This window comes from Sinocyclocheilus grahami, unplaced genomic scaffold (genome assembly GCF_001515645.1).
Source record: "Sinocyclocheilus grahami isolate Dianchi unplaced genomic scaffold, SAMN03320097.WGS_v1.1 scaffold858.1, whole genome shotgun sequence".
Taxonomy (NCBI): Eukaryota; Metazoa; Chordata; class Actinopteri; order Cypriniformes; family Cyprinidae; genus Sinocyclocheilus; species Sinocyclocheilus grahami.
The window spans coordinates 236,057-252,812 of NW_015506037.1; the positions used below are offsets into that span (position 1 = coordinate 236,057).

General features: G+C 39.7%; 1 protein-coding gene across 2 annotated transcripts in view; it reads left to right on the forward strand.

Moving 5' to 3' along the window:
- The window catches only part of lrfn2b (leucine rich repeat and fibronectin type III domain containing 2b), a 42,155-nt gene that overhangs the window by 2,601 nt on the left and 22,798 nt on the right, over positions 1-16,756 (forward strand). The window contains exon 2 of one of the 2 annotated variants that reach the window (XM_016247944.1): positions 9,232-9,319. The gene's annotated coding sequence lies outside the window, so the exon portion shown is untranslated. Of the gene's footprint in view, positions 1-9,207; positions 9,320-16,756 lie in introns of those variants that run through there. The other variant, XM_016247943.1, reaches the window with a different exon arrangement.

Genomic DNA, 16,756 nt, shown 5'->3' on the forward strand with positions numbered 1-16,756 from the left:
TGAAACATACTAAATTTATAAGCGATGTATTAGCATTTTAAACAAAAAATAAATTTTTAAGATCCTATGAAATATATTTTCAAATTCAGTTTTATTTGACCAAATTCTGGATTTTCCATTCATTTTCTGGATTCCATTTTAATGGTTTCATTAAATTTTAATAATCAAAAGCATCTCTAATTAATTGACTTTATACAAAAAAATATTAACTTTTTTTTCAGAAATACTGTGTTGCTTATTTACATTTTCTGGTGAATAAATTCTGGTAAATATAGATTTTTTCTGGTAAATATTTCTCAAAGAATAATGTTTTAATAATAATGTTATCATTCGTAGTAGTACTATCATTGCATTAAGTAATATAGTTCTGTCAAAGTTTCTTCAATTTAAACCAAACTCTTATTTTGACAAGTTGCTGTGAAGACCTTTAAGTTTCTGTTATATGATATGACAATGGGTTTACAGTTGGGTAAAATGCTCCTGAAGTGACTCACAGAGCAGCTCTAGAGATCATATATATATATATGATTACAGATTCTAAATGAATAAAGAACACAACACAGCAGAGATGCATGTTCGCTCTCCTGAAGAAGAGGTTCACAGTCTGTTTGACTCATCTGCCGCTCGCCGTTATGACACACTGTCCTGTGAAATGGAAATGTGTGTGTTAGATGTCAGTTATGGACCGCTCTGTGGGCTCCTGATGGGGTAATCAGCTCAAATGAAACTCCACCAATGTAAGTCCCCTTGAAGCTGAAGCTAGCTTGGGTCGTGCCCTTCTCTCAGTGAAGTTTTCCTCTGGTGTTTCACAACGGTGTCTATTGGCACACAAACACATTTGTCACTGTAAGTGATGTTACTGACGGCGGCTCCTCGTGCCACAGCGCACATCATCTGCTGTAGGGACCTCTAACACTGTCAAGTTCAGTTCACCTGCGTCTGCAAGCCTTGTGTGTCAGAAAACCTCAGCAGTTGATTTAGCTGGTTATTTTGTGTTGTGACGTGTCTGCAATTAATTGGAATTGGAAGGAGGAATTCAACAGTCACACAACAGATGAACTTCATTAGTCTAACATACAACAGTAACAATCTAAATAATTTATTACATGTCTGCTTTAGATTAATTGTCTATTTATTCAATGATATGAATACAGTTTTATCAACTGATTTTTGCCACCATAAATAAATATTAACATTAACTGTTGGAGTGAGAAGATACAAAGCTTGTTGTGATGGGAGCTGGAGCTGAAGGCTCTGACCGCAGTAAACATGCATTCACCCGCAGCAGGAGTGCTTGTGTTCTCCCACCTGGATGCAGCTAGTGCCACTAAATCCTGTTTACACATGGAAGTCCCTGAAATCAGATTCATTCTAGATCAATGAACCCTCTGTGCTCGGCATTAATCACAGCGCATCCCCCTCATAACACACGCCACGGTGTCACAGGGCTGATTCTGACGCACTCTTCTCTCCTTGATTTCTCCTGCTCTGTCCTGCTTTAACGTTACAGATTTCTGTCATTCAGAAAGTGTGCATCTGATGGGAAACAGCGGGTCTGTAGCTGCTCATGTAAGCCCCTCATTTACGTTCCACCGTGGAAAACTTCTCTTCTTATAGTTTACATTTATAATAAATGCAGTTCATTCACAACAAGAGTGCTGTAACTTAAGTAGGACATTCTTTATATGTAATATTTAATAATTACTGTCTTATTGTCTTTGAAATATGATAAAAGGGTTCTGGCAAATACTGACAAGCACACATTTGTAATGATGAAGTTGTAACTTAAAATCTATTCATTGTAATATTAGACACACTACAGTTAAAATGATAATCAAGTGCTTCTTTACTTGTGCTTTATTATGTTGGTCAACACATCAAAATAAGTGTACTTTAAAGCAGGAGAAAATACCATTGAAACAATTATTTAAAATGTACTTTAAAATAAAACTTAAATTGACATTACACAGTGCATTTTTCAGAAGTGTGTACGTTAAGAAATGTAGTCATGAAAGTGTACTCTTTTTTTATTTCATTAATATTGTATTATCTGCAAGTACAGTTTTAAAAAAAAAATACATCACAACAAGTGCACATTCAGTACTGTTAAGAGCACTTCTGGTGCACACAGAGCTCAGAACTCTTCACAGTAATGGACTGAGTTGAGATTCGATGTGTTGATGCTGACAGTCTAGTGGTTAGTGCACTGACATATAATGCAACTGCACTGAGTCCCAGCTCAGAGTCCTGTACAAGTCCTGTTCCTAACCCCATGCTTTCCTGTCATTCTCGGCTGTCCTGTCCGCTAAAAGCATGAAAAACCAAACTCGGCCCAGCAGAAACCCAGCCTCCAGTACGGCTAAAGCCAAAGCTGTGCTTCTCCAGGCTGATTCTGTGACACTTGCTGTTATCAGTGACGAGCGATTATATTGGACACCAGAGATGAGCAGCATCAGTCTGATCAATATCAGCAATCGTTTTTTTTTTTTTTATGTCCGCCACTTAAACTTTTAAGGTGGAGTGGGTCAACCCTGCGGAGAAATGGGCCAGCAGGAGCTCCAGCACTGAACCAACCGGGCAGTTAACTGGGTCGAGCTGGTGGTCTCCGCACCAAGGAGTGAAAATCTTCCCCTTCAAGGCATACAGTTTCCTCTTTGAGGGTGCTCTGGACTGGAGAATGATCTCAACAACGATTGAAAGAATGCTTCAGGAACATCGTACTAACCTTTAAAGAACATTCTACTAACATTAAGGAAACTGGACATTTTTATGTTCTTGGGATGCTACAAATCAACATTCCTAGAATGTTGAATTTTAAATCAAAATTAAGTTGAAAGAACATTTGAGGAACATCATACCTTTTAAAAACGTTCCTCTAACATCAAGAAAACGGGACATTTTTTATGTTCCCAGAACCAACACATGTATATATATATTTGGAATATTTGAATATTTGGAGAACGTTCTTGTAACTAAATTCTGTTAGCTGGTATAGAACATTTAGACAAAAAGGATTCTTCTATGGCATCGTGAAGCACCTTTATTTTTAAGAGTGTAGGTTAGAGGAACAGATTTTCCTTCACACGTGAAGTTCATCAGTGAACAATAACTCGTTTCAGTCTGTTTTTCATACAGGGAATCATATGTCCTCAGATGACCTGCAAAGCAGTACAAGAGTAAATAATGGCAGATTTTGGATTTTGAGTGAAACGTTCCTTTAATACTCTCTAAACCGCTTGTGCCGAGGCAAATCACTACAGATTTCCTTTTATTTCAGATGCAACTTTTTGCAACGGCCAGCAGGCATTTAAGTGTGCGAGCCATCCTCGAATGTCCCACAGCCATCGGAGGTCATGAACTGACATATCCAGTTTCAGATATCAACACATCTTATTTACTTTTTACTAAAATGGTCTGATGATGATTTGTGAGAAACTGTCTAGGTGTTTTTTTGGAATGTCTCAAAATGGAGGACGTATCTTTGGATTCTGTAGAACACAAGTCACAAAATTTCACAAAAGCTTATTTGTGTAGTTTATTATATATTTTGAACACTAGGTGAAGCTGCCAAAACTACATAGTTATCTTCAGGGTTTGCTGCCAAAGACACAAATCCAGTTTTGTAATGATACATGAATCCATTTATAATGTAAAACATCTTGCAACAAAATTTAATTTGACAGACTGACAAGAACGGTTTGGTCTCTTAAAAAGCTTTAGCGACTAGGGCAGGGTCGAAAAGGAGGTTTTTCATAAAAAATAATGTAATGATGGAAAATGATGTAATTTGACAGATATTTGAATCGGGGGGGAATCGTTGAATCGTTTTTGTCAGTTCTGTTCCAGAGCAGCTGTATATTTGTATAGTTGTATATTTGTAATTGCACAAGCGTATTTGACAGTAAAGCGCTTTTGCTTTTGCTTTTGAGTTGGAATGCAGATGTGCATTTACTGATATTAATAACGCTGAGGTCTGTAAGAAATGTTAAAAATTATTCAATTTACATAACTTTGTGTACAGTTCTATTGGCAGCCATAGACTGAAAACACCTCTGATAATGTCTGGCTATGCACCTTCAGTTCTTGGCCCCTAATCAACAATGTATTATATTAGCGATGCTGGGGAGTCGCTTACTAAAAGTATGTTGCTGCTAAATATAATTTTCAGTAGCGTGTCATGTGCAAGTGACCGTTTTTCTGGGAAGTGTCAACTTTTACGAAAGAAATGGTGAGATAATTTTCATTTTTGGGTGTAGTGTCTCTTTAAATTGATTTAATTCAAATCTAATAAAAATTTCAATAATATTTAATGTGAATCATTCTGAATTTGCAAAAACATTTTTATAAATTTTTTTGAATTCAACCAGAAACATATGAATCATGAATTGAATCAGGTCTCACCAACCACTGCAAGTGAATGAAATGAATAATGAAATGAATTTTATTATTATATGATTAAATGCAATAATAGTGCCATAAATGATTATGATTACAGATTCTAAATGAATAAAGAACACAACACAGCAGAGATGCATGTTCGCTCTCCTGAAGAAGAGGTTCACAGTCTGTTTGACTCATCTGCCGCTCGCCGTTATGACACACTGTCCTGTGAAATGGAAATGTGTGTGTTAGATGTCAGTTATGGACCGCTCTGTGGGCTCCTGATGGGGTAATCAGCTCAAATGAAACTCCACCAATGTAAGTCCCCTTGAAGCTGAAGCTAGCTTGGGTCGTGCCCTTCTCTCAGTGAAGTTTTCCTCTGGTGTTTCACAACGGTGTCTATTGGCACACAAACACATTTGTCACTGTAAGTGATGTTACTGACGGCGGCTCCTCGTGCCACAGCGCACATCATCTGCTGTAGGGACCTCTAACACTGTCAAGTTCAGTTCACCTGCGTCTGCAAGCCTTGTGTGTCAGAAAACCTCAGCAGTTGATTTAGCTGGTTATTTTGTGTTGTGACGTGTCTGCAATTAATTGGAATTGGAAGGAGGAATTCAACAGTCACACAACAGATGAACTTCATTAGTCTAACATACAACAGTAACAATCTAAATAATTTATTACATGTCTGCTTTAGATTAATTGTCTATTTATTCAATGATATGAATACAGTTTTATCAACTGATTTTTGCCACCATAAATAAATATTAACATTAACTGTTGGAGTGAGAAGATACAAAGCTTGTTGTGATGGGAGCTGGAGCTGAAGGCTCTGACCGCAGTAAACATGCATTCACCCGCAGCAGGAGTGCTTGTGTTCTCCCACCTGGATGCAGCTAGTGCCACTAAATCCTGTTTACACATGGAAGTCCCTGAAATCAGATTCATTCTAGATCAATGAACCCTCTGTGCTCGGCATTAATCACAGCGCATCCCCCTCATAACACACGCCACGGTGTCACAGGGCTGATTCTGACGCACTCTTCTCTCCTTGATTTCTCCTGCTCTGTCCTGCTTTAACGTTACAGATTTCTGTCATTCAGAAAGTGTGCATCTGATGGGAAACAGCGGGTCTGTAGCTGCTCATGTAAGCCCCTCATTTACGTTCCACCGTGGAAAACTTCTCTTCTTATAGTTTACATTTATAATAAATGCAGTTCATTCACAACAAGAGTGCTGTAACTTAAGTAGGACATTCTTTATATGTAATATTTAATAATTACTGTCTTATTGTCTTTGAAATATGATAAAAGGGTTCTGGCAAATACTGACAAGCACACATTTGTAATGATGAAGTTGTAACTTAAAATCTATTCATTGTAATATTAGACACACTACAGTTAAAATGATAATCAAGTGCTTCTTTACTTGTGCTTTATTATGTTGGTCAACACATCAAAATAAGTGTACTTTAAAGCAGGAGAAAATACCATTGAAACAATTATTTAAAATGTACTTTAAAATAAAACTTAAATTGACATTACACAGTGCATTTTTCAGAAGTGTGTACGTTAAGAAATGTAGTCATGAAAGTGTACTCTTTTTTTTATTTCATTAATATTGTATTATCTGCAAGTACAGTTTTAAAAAAAAAAATACATCACAACAAGTGCACATTCAGTACTGTTAAGAGCACTTCTGGTGCACACAGAGCTCAGAACTCTTCACAGTAATGGACTGAGTTGAGATTCGATGTGTTGATGCTGACAGTCTAGTGGTTAGTGCACTGACATATAATGCAACTGCACTGAGTCCCAGCTCAGAGTCCTGTACAAGTCCTGTTCCTAACCCCATGCTTTCCTGTCATTCTCGGCTGTCCTGTCCGCTAAAAGCATGAAAAACCAAACTCGGCCCAGCAGAAACCCAGCCTCCAGTACGGCTAAAGCCAAAGCTGTGCTTCTCCAGGCTGATTCTGTGACACTTGCTGTTATCAGTGACGAGCGATTATATTGGACACCAGAGATGAGCAGCATCAGTCTGATCAATATCAGCAATCGTTTTTTTTTTTTTTATGTCCGCCACTTAAACTTTTAAGGTGGAGTGGGTCAACCCTGCGGAGAAATGGGCCAGCAGGAGCTCCAGCACTGAACCAACCGGGCAGTTAACTGGGTCGAGCTGGTGGTCTCCGCACCAAGGAGTGAAAATCTTCCGCTTCAAGGCATACAGTTTCCTCGTTGAGGGTGCTCTGGACTGGAGAATGATCTCAACAACCTCAGTTAAAAGACCGGAAGCTATGAGTTGTGCCCCCTCAGGGGCCACACCCACAGTTTCCAGAGCTCCGGGCGGGGGTGAAAGAGGGTGCCCCCTGCCTGAGAGAGGAGGTCCCTCCTGAAGGGAACCTCCCACGGAGAGCTGTCGAGAAGGGACACCAGGTCCCAGAACCATACTCGGCCCGGCCAGAACACCCGGGAGCAGAGCGAGCAGGGGAAAAGCGTACAGACGAAGCCTCAGCCAAGTCTATGGCATCCAGTCCGAGAGGTGCTGGATGAGTCAGAGAGAACCAGAGGGGACAGTGTGAGGTCTCCTGAGTCACAAACAGATCCACCTGAGCCTGGCCAAACACTCTCCAGATCTGTTCCACCACCTCCCTTCCCCGGGCCTCGGCCCCTGCCTCGACAGGGTTCAATTCAATTCAGTTCAATTCAAGTTTATTTGTGTAGCACTTTTCACGATACAAATCGTTGCAAAGCAGCTTTACAGGAAGTTAAGTTTCTACAATATATTTAGTAGTAGCTTGTCAGTGGTGACTATGTCAAATTGAGGTACATATGGCAGAAACGTACGGTAAAATTCAGATAATGACTTAATCAAACAGACGATGAACACTATTAACAGCAATGATTATATGTTGCAATCAAACTTGTAGCACAATTTGGTAGTTTATGTTGTTTGAGGGTTGGCATCATCTGAGGTTTGCATCATCTCTTCTCCGGTGTTCGGTTATCTCAGGTCTTTGTAAGGGCTGGATCCAGACTGAAGCTGTCAATCCCGTGGCAGAAACAGAGAAACAGGATGAGAGAGAGAGAGACAGGATGTCTGCTCCCTGACTGAGATGCCCAGGGATATGAACTGCTCTCAGAGAGAGGAGTTTCCTTTGGGCCCACACAAGGATCTGGTGTGCCGGCCTGTAAAGGTGGTGCGAATGCAGACCTCCCTGGTGGTTGATATAAGAGACCACCGCTGTGTTGTCGGTGCGCACCAACACATGTGGCCTCTTAGGTCCGGCAGAAAGTGTTTCAGTGCCTGAAACACGGCCAGCATCTCCAGGCAGTAGATGTGCCACATGAGATGGCAGCTGCTCCACAGACCCCGGGCTTATGACCGCTCCCCAACCGGTGAGGGATGCATCCGTCATTAGCATTACACGACGACAAGGCCACCACTCCCAGCACCGGGCCCTGAGACAAAAACCAAGGTTTCTTCCACATGTATAAGGCACGTTAGCATCACCGTGTGACCTTGATCATGTGAAGCAGATTTGAAACCCCTTGGTCTTGAGTCACCTCTGTAGGGGTCTTATGTACAGCAGGCCAACAGGTATCACGTTGGATGCAGCTGCCATCAGACCCAACAGTCTCTGAAACTGTATGACAGTGAGTGACAGGCCTTCTCTTACTCTCGCGACTGCCGTGATGATCGACTCGATCCGAGCAGGAGACAGACTTGTTTGAGTGTGAGCATCCTGAACTTCAGTCGCATGAGTGGTTCAACTGATGCAGATCTAAAATGGGACACAACCCTCCATCCTTTTTCGGAACAATGCCGGCTGTAGAGCCCGGATTCTCTGTCGAGAGGAGGGACCACCTCGATGGCCTCCTTCCTCAAGAGAGTGTTTACTTCTTTTTCTAAGAAGAGAGTCTTCCGGGAGTGAAGTGTACACATGGTAAAATGCTTGCAATGCGATGCAAGGCAGTTACCTTCTTTGAGAGCTGACTCAGTGTACTTCGCACCCAAACAACACATGAACTGTGTGTAGGGCGCGGGGAGGAACACACAGTTTATAATGCTGTTTGCCCTTGCTCTTATCTTTAGCCTTTGGTGTGGCTTTATAGAAGTGTTGGACAGACAACAATAAACATAACTGAGACACACAGAGCGCTTGCTGAATGACAGAAGCTGCCGCTGTATCCACCGCACGTGCTTTTAAGCTCCCTGGTCTCTATGTCACCCCGCCCGTGACGTCTCGCCCATCCATTGGACTGATTACACACGTGATTCAGAGCGTGGTCAGGCTGAAGACATTCCCAAAGAGGTTCGATGCAGCTCAAGTTCCTGAAGGGGAACCAACAACTTTTATTTATGACATGTAGTGCAGTAAAAAAGTATGACATTATGCTTTGGAATGTAGTGAAGTAATGTTTTACAAAGAAAAACACTCTGATAAGCTACAGACACGTTTTAAATGTACTTGAGCAAAGTAAAAATACTTCACTACTGTCCACCTCTGGCAAGGGACCATGCTAATCTTCTCGGTATCTATCCAATTTTGGTATATGTGTTATCTCAGACAACACATCAGCACTCGTTCTTGACTTACAGCAGCATCAGGGTTTTGTGTGCTGTTTACAATTGATTTATCACATGTACCAGCTTAGAAATATGTTATATACAACGAGTTATATAAAAAGTAATTTCTTTAAAGTGAATGCATGTAATCCTGTCCTCTGACCCATATGAAAATCTGCTGCCATCACATTGAGTTGCTGAGGTCATGTGGTGTGTCTGGTCTCTCTGGGTCCTCTCAGCATCACAGAAAGCTGATCGTGTGTGACGTTCTCCTCTCCTCAGGTGTGTCATCAGCCTCCAGCGGCCGACGGGAGGATGGTGGGACGTGATTGACGGGCTGAACCTATGGCAGAGCAGCAGCGTGACACAGGTGAGAAAACCAGCGCAGCTTCATCACACTAGACACCAGATGCTTCATGGCCACTCTGATTGATAATGCACTGTATTCAAATAAAGAAAACGTCACCCATTCACTCTTAGCAGCCACAGAGTTGTTCCTGAAACACTACGTAATGTTTCAATAGCATATTTAAACAACATATTGTTCATAATATTTCATAAATAGACTTGTATTGGACCTGAGTTTGTGTGCCACGGCTCATGTTCCTCTCTGAACCTGCACCCTCCTGCATAAATAACGGCAGAAAATAAATCATAATAAACACGGTGATCTTTTATCTCAGTCCTGCCTTGTGCTCAGTCGAGGTCCTGCAGTTAAAGGTCACTGTACATATACATCACTAATGTGCAAAATGCTTAAATAATGCTGTGAGATTAATGGCTAAAAAAATAAATAAATAAATAAATACTTGAATACCGAATATAAAATTATTATTATTATTATTTTTTTTTAATGAAATGATGCTCTAGATGCGATGCTAAAACACAGAGGCGGACAGTAACTAAGTACATTTACTTGAGTATTGTACTTAAGTACACGTTTTGAGTATCTGTACTTTACTTGAGTATTATTTTTTCTGGGAACTTATGACTTTAACTTCACTACATTTGAAAGACAAATATTGTACTTTTCACTCCACTACATTTCTATCAAGGTCCTCGAAGTAGAAAGTCGTTACTCTGTAGCAGCTCTGAAAGTCAGTGGGCGATTTTTTTCTTCTCTAAAACGTGACTTTCTTTTTTTCAGACGGTTTATCAGTAATCACTCTTGTAGGGCTATGTGAAGAGATTTCACAGCATTTTTTTTTTAACACTGACCAGTTGCAAATGTGATATTTATTTACAACAATTCTCAGTGCATTGACATAAATATGGAAATTTACTTTTGGTACTTAAGTACTTTTAAAAGCAAGTACTTCTGTACTTTTACTCAAGTAAAAATCTGTCTTTACAACTTTTACTTGTAATGGAGTTGTGTACTTTGTCCGCCTCTGCTGAAACGCCAGAAAGTCACTGTCTTAATGAGTGAGTCACTCAATAATTTACTCACTTAATTTATTAAAAAATGTAGATTCATCCAGTAATAAATCACCACCGTGTGTTGATCAGAAACGCTCAACATTTCTGCTGTGACTTGGAAATATTTTAATTTGTGAAACTGAGCAATATTGACAATATTGTGTCTAAAATGTACATCTTGTTTATTGAACTGTTGTATATAATCAATATAATCACATTAGCAGTCATGCAGATGTAGGGAGAAACAGCACTCCTGCTCATGTGATATTGCCAAACTATATCATATGATATAAATATAAGAGGGGGATTTTTTGCTGTCATATCTTGAATTTCAGGCTCATATTACTGCACTCTAATCGACTCCATCACACAGTCAGTTGTCCTGCATCATGATCATCAGACACTGCATCACTGTCTGGTTATCATTTCCAGAATTAATCACATGAAATAAACATGTTAAATCAACAGCCCTAGGTTAAATGCATACGAGTGCAGCTTGTATTTTTGTTCAAATTCTCTATAATTCTTCGGTAACGCTTTAGATTACAAACTGCAACGTACTGCGTAAGTAAACAGAAGTTACAGCGTAACTTTTTTTGTAATTACATTGTACCTATTCAGTACCTCCGTGTAGGTATAGGGGAATAATATGCGAAGTTTGGGGAATAAAGGGGAAATAACCTGTAAAATTACAAATTATTTCTACTGTAAGTATTTTGAAACTAAGGGTTACCTATTCTAATATTACGTGGTATGACCTAACAACAATCTTGCAAGCGATTTAGCAAAAACATACACTGTGTACTTTTTTATAGCCTACACATATAAAACACACTGGTAATTGTTTCAATCCAAACGCTCGGTTGAGACTGTTGGGTTAGGAAGCTGGCTTGATGTGACCCAATTTGGGTTGATATCAGTAATAACCCGACGTTGCTGGGTTATGAATGTGGAGGACGTGAAAGAGAGCATGCAGCAAGTCACGTGTGTTCAAACGTGAACGGTGGTGTGCGACGAAATCCGTGACTGCGGTGCTTAAGACGGGAACATGTGTGGAAAATAGGAGAAAACTAATCGAAGCGCAGACACAGGACAAAGTTGAGCAGCGAATGATGAGCGGTAAAACCGGGAACTGTGAACTAGTCAAAATGGTGCTTGAGGACGTGGATCAAAGACGGTACAATCCTGTCAGTTCGCTATAATGCACAGTTTCATCTTGACTTTCAGTGTTTATTACTGTGTGTTTGTTGGCGTGATGGTTTGGCCATAATAGTTTCATTTCATCAGTGGATGAAAAACATGAACAAATTGAACAAAATCTTAAATTAGTTCTTAAACAAGCTTTTCAAAAGAATTTGGTTTGACTGTATAAGTATGGAGTTGCTTTGCTTTTTTCTGAACGTTAATAAATGTTTATCTTTTATTATCTATTGCCTGTGTTGTTACTTTTGTCAAATTGTGTGTGATTTTAATTAAAAAACCCATTTTGAGTTAATTTAACCAGTAGGCCTATAGTAAATTTCAAACATTATTTGAATGAACTAAAACAGTCCATGTTTATTGATATATTACCGGATATATAATGTATGTATGTATGACCTACTGTATAAACAATCATTTGCAACACCGCAACACTGACATGTCTGTGTGTGAGAGAGATCTGCAGGTTTTGTTATTGTTGTTGAGTCGAGTGTGACGTGGTTTATGAATCATTATTAGTATCTCGATGAGTCAGTGAAGCTGACTGTTTTTTGACTGTTTACTTTTGACTTTGTTCTGCAAATTCTGTTATTATGCAGTAAATATTCACAAGTAATCGTGCTCCTGCAATGACTGACACTGATCACGTTACGTAATGATGGTTGATCTCTGTGAGATCCTGCTGTGCTTTATAAAGCTGCTCACTGAAGGGGCACAAGTCCTAAAGCATTCAGACTCTCTGTTAGCCAGACGCTAAAGGTGCTATATGTGATTTCAGACCTCCCTGCAAACAAGCCCTTTACGGGCCCACTTAGGACTGCCAGCGCAGGGCCCCTGAGAATTTGCTCATTGGCAAAACGTTGACCCCTTAGCACTGGCCCTGCACGGACAGCCCTCACTTAGCCTCCAGGAAGCCTTAGCGCTGTTTTATTGATGTCACCATTATGGAGGTAAGCGCTTGCTTTAGTTGGGTTCCTGACCCTTGACTGTTTAATTTAAGGTTTTCTCAGGCTGCTGTAGCTGTGTTTCTGAAGCACATTTGTTGTAGCAGAAGTTGTGGGAGGATAAACTGATCTGATGATTCAGTCATTACTCCTGATTACCTGATTTAACCCAAAGCTTGATCTCTGAGAATGTTATTTAGATTGAGTTATTTCGCGATATAGTGGCCGTAGTATACAACTGCATGACATTTTGTCCTGCTTTATTATTTGTAATGTTTTAAAGTTTTTGTGCTGAAATTATTTGGATAGGTTCATGTAGACTCACACAGATATCAAGATTCAGCGTATATGAACCTCAACAATGGTGACAATCAACAAAATATTCAGAACTCTGAAAGTTCTGAATATTTTGTTGATTGTCACCATTGTTGAGGTTCATACGCTGAATCTTGATATCTGTGCGAGTCTGTCCAAATCATTTCTGCATAATGACTAAAAACATTCAAAATAAAGCAGAACAAAATTTCATGCAGAGGTATTCTAGGGCTACTATAAAGTGAAATTATTAAATCTAAATAATGTTCTCAGATATCAAGCTCTGGGTGAGATCAGTGAATCAGGACTACACAATGATTAAATCATCAATGAATAACCATCACTATCTGATCAGTTTGTCTTCTTACACCTTCTGCTATAACAAATGTGCTTCAAAAACAGAGTTAAGGCAGTCAAAGAAACATTCAAGTTAAGAAGTCAAGGGTCAAGAGCCCAACTAGTGCTAAGGGGTCAACGTATTGCCAATGAGCAAATTTTCAGGGGCCCTGCGCTGGCAGCCCGTAAAGGGCCAGTGCAGGCTTGTTCGCAGGGATGCTCATGAAGAGATTGTGTGTACAGGAGCTCAGCCTACACTCTCTGAGCATGTAAACTCACTTATCATGTTAGTCAAGGTTTCTGTGCATGGCTGATTTCACTCAAAGAGAAGAATGCGTGTGTGAGAGAGAAAGACAGCAAAAGAGAGAAGTGTTATATATTTCCTCTTTGCACACTTGAATCATCTGATCGTCACCTGGCAAACAAAAGGACCATTGTTACGGCTAACAGATGACAGGCCCTTCAGGATTTCATGGACATTTTCATGATTTTTGTTGCTCAAAATGGGGTGATACTTTCGCATTTTTTGTTTATTTTGTTTTGCAGTCAATAGAGTAGTAAAAATATTAAACACTACCCTGCCCATTGCTCAAATCTTCTGATGCTCCGTATGGCCAGTCCAACCATGTTCATTTTATTCATGCAGTTGACTCCAGTACAGCAGCAAGCCAGTTGAACATCTGTTGATCAGTTTATTTGGGTTCAGAATTATAGATTTTGATTTGCTAATAATGTATTTTTGTGTGTACAACATTCGTGGAAATGAGACAAAAGCCAAAGCTGCTGCAAATCAAGTGCCGTTTGGTTGAATGTGCTTAAATTCTGGAGAGACTGAGATGAGATCAGTGAAAAGAAAGCGTGATGCTGCAGTTGTTAGATGGAAAAGAGGTTTTATGATCCGTCCCTCCGAGGACAGCAGAGGACTTCACAGTGTCACGCTCCCGACTGCTGGGGTCCAGTTATAAACTTAGTGTCCCTGAGGCGTCCTCGTCTTAAATTCAGGCCGGCGTGAAAGCACTCTAAAGGCTAAATGTGTCAAATGAGGCTTTTATGGTCTAAGGCCTGATTCCCTGCAGATGTCAGGGTTCATTCTTCCAGATTCCCGTCTGCAGATGCGGGGCAGGCAACAGTGGGACCCTGAGGGATGAGCATTTAAATAATTAAACATTTTCATCTTAAAATGATGCACAGCAACATCTCAGCAACCCTCTTTGTGGCGTCCTGTCTTGTTTGAGAACTCATTTATGCTCTTGACGCCACTGCTTCAGATTTGATTGCACTGCACTGATTCGCCATGTCCCAAATTTTAATTCCTGAAAATGAAGAGGACATCCAAATAAACCAGGATGCTTTTATCCAATTTCAGTTTGATTTCGCTCTGTTATTTGAAAGATGAATTCTTTGTAATATCCAGGCTTCAGCGTGTTTAGAATAGTGCTAGCGATTGTTAATATGGGCTGAAATGCGAAAGGTGTAAATGCAGCACTAACAGCACATGGTCTGCATCGCGCTGATGGTCTGCATCCCAGCAGAGTTGGAGCGGAGCTCATGGGAGAAGAATTGTTGAATAAAGTCATTATTTTTGTTTTCTTTGTGCACAAAAAGTATTCTCGTAGCTTTGCAAAATTGAAATTGAGCATGTCACATGGACTGTTTTACCAATGTCCTTGCTACGTTTCTGGATCTGAGAACATTACAGTTGCTTTACTGTCTATGGGAGGGTCAGAGAGCTCTCTGATTTCATCAAAAATATCTTAATTTGTGTTCCGAAGATGAACGAAGGTCTTACGGGTTTGAAGCGACATGAGGGTGAGTAACTAATGACAGAATTTTCATTTTGGGGTGAACTAAAATTTTTACTAATGCATCAAAATTAGCAACTGCTGCTTCGGTCTCTTTTTTTCTTGACAAGAATTGCATTTATTTAGATGCAGAACACTAGCACACCAAATGGGAGGCTTTTCAGACGCACACTCCACTTTGCCTCAGCAGCAGGCGAAAATGGTACAGATGATGAGGAGCTTCAGTGAACTGCGGGTCAGATGAGATGTTGTCTGGCCATATGTCAGTAAGATCACATTTCCCTCTCCTGTTAGTCGTTATACTGTGCTCGTAACGATATACACAAATACGGAGGCACACTGTAGCCTGTATCATTTCATATTAAAGCACGAATGAAACTACGAGCATGCGTGTCAGATCAGTGTCATGTTCAGCAGCAGCCCTTAAAGTAATAGCAGCAAAATAATCTAATAACCAGCTGCTGTGATGTCTGTTCATCAAAGAACAAAAAAAAAAGAGGAAATCGATAACTTTTGTAGGATTCATCTATATAACTTAGAATTTAGTGTTTAATGACTATTTAATGTCTGTATATTTCCTACTTGCTGAAGGGCACAGGTAAATGACATTTACTAGTAATTAGTTGTTGTTATTTTTTAAAGTCTAGTAAATGTTAAAATTGATAGTTCTCAATTATACTGTAATGCTGAATGGCCGTAGTCAATGGTTAAATACTAGGAATAAAGAGCAACTTCATAGAGACATCAGTAGTACTGGTATCAGTGATACCAAAGACTATAGAAATACAAAGATGGTTCACTCCTGTACTTATGAATGGGAGAAACTGCAACGCGCAATATGGCAGAATAGTCCCACCTTCTAAATGAAAGAGCCCATCGCTGATTGGTAAAGTCATTGCGTCACTGCAGCGGCCTTTAGATGCTCCGGTTCCCATAGAAACCTGAGGCTAGACCAGTCAATGCTTAGTGCAGTCATAAGCGCATTGGAACTGCACATAAGGCTAATCTAGCCTGAAATATAAGCTTTTTAAACGGTATTTAAGCATAAGAAACAACATTCATGAGGCAGTTCATTTCAGATTTTGTTGCTGATTTGAAATATGTAATTTAATTGCAAGTTCAGCAATTTAGATAGGACTTGGTCTTGTTTGAGCTGCCCGGAGGCATTGCAAATATGGCCGCCGAACGAACAGACTTTCCTTGAAAGGGACTTTGGTGATACTCACCTTCAGACATAAAAAAAATGCCACTAAACAAATATTAAAAATATACTGTCTTTGTTGTTTCTACATTAATTTGAAGATTGCATGTGAAATTATTGCAATCTAAAAGTATAATTAAATACTTAAATATTAGGTGGGATTAATCGCAATTAATCACGATTAATTTCAGAAAAAATGTGCAATTAATTAGTTAATTTCTTTAATCGATTGACAGCACTAGTTTTTAGTAAAGCTCATTTTTTCTTACCATCTTGTGTTTCACTACATTTTCATGCCTTGTATTTTTTACATTTACATTTAGTTATTTAGCAGACGCTTTTATCCAAAGCGACTTACAAATGAGATTTTTTTGCCACAAATAAAATCAAATGTCTGACTGTTTGTAACATTAACCACACATTCTGAAATTAAAGAGTTAAGATGAATATCTCATTCTAAACTTACCGCCTGTGTTACTGTCTAACTGGTTGTAAGCACCTTGTGAGGCCTTGACTTTGACCCCACCATGATTTATTCTGCTGTGTGGGTGTGTTGGGTCACAGTCCTGTGATGGAAGACTTGAAGACTG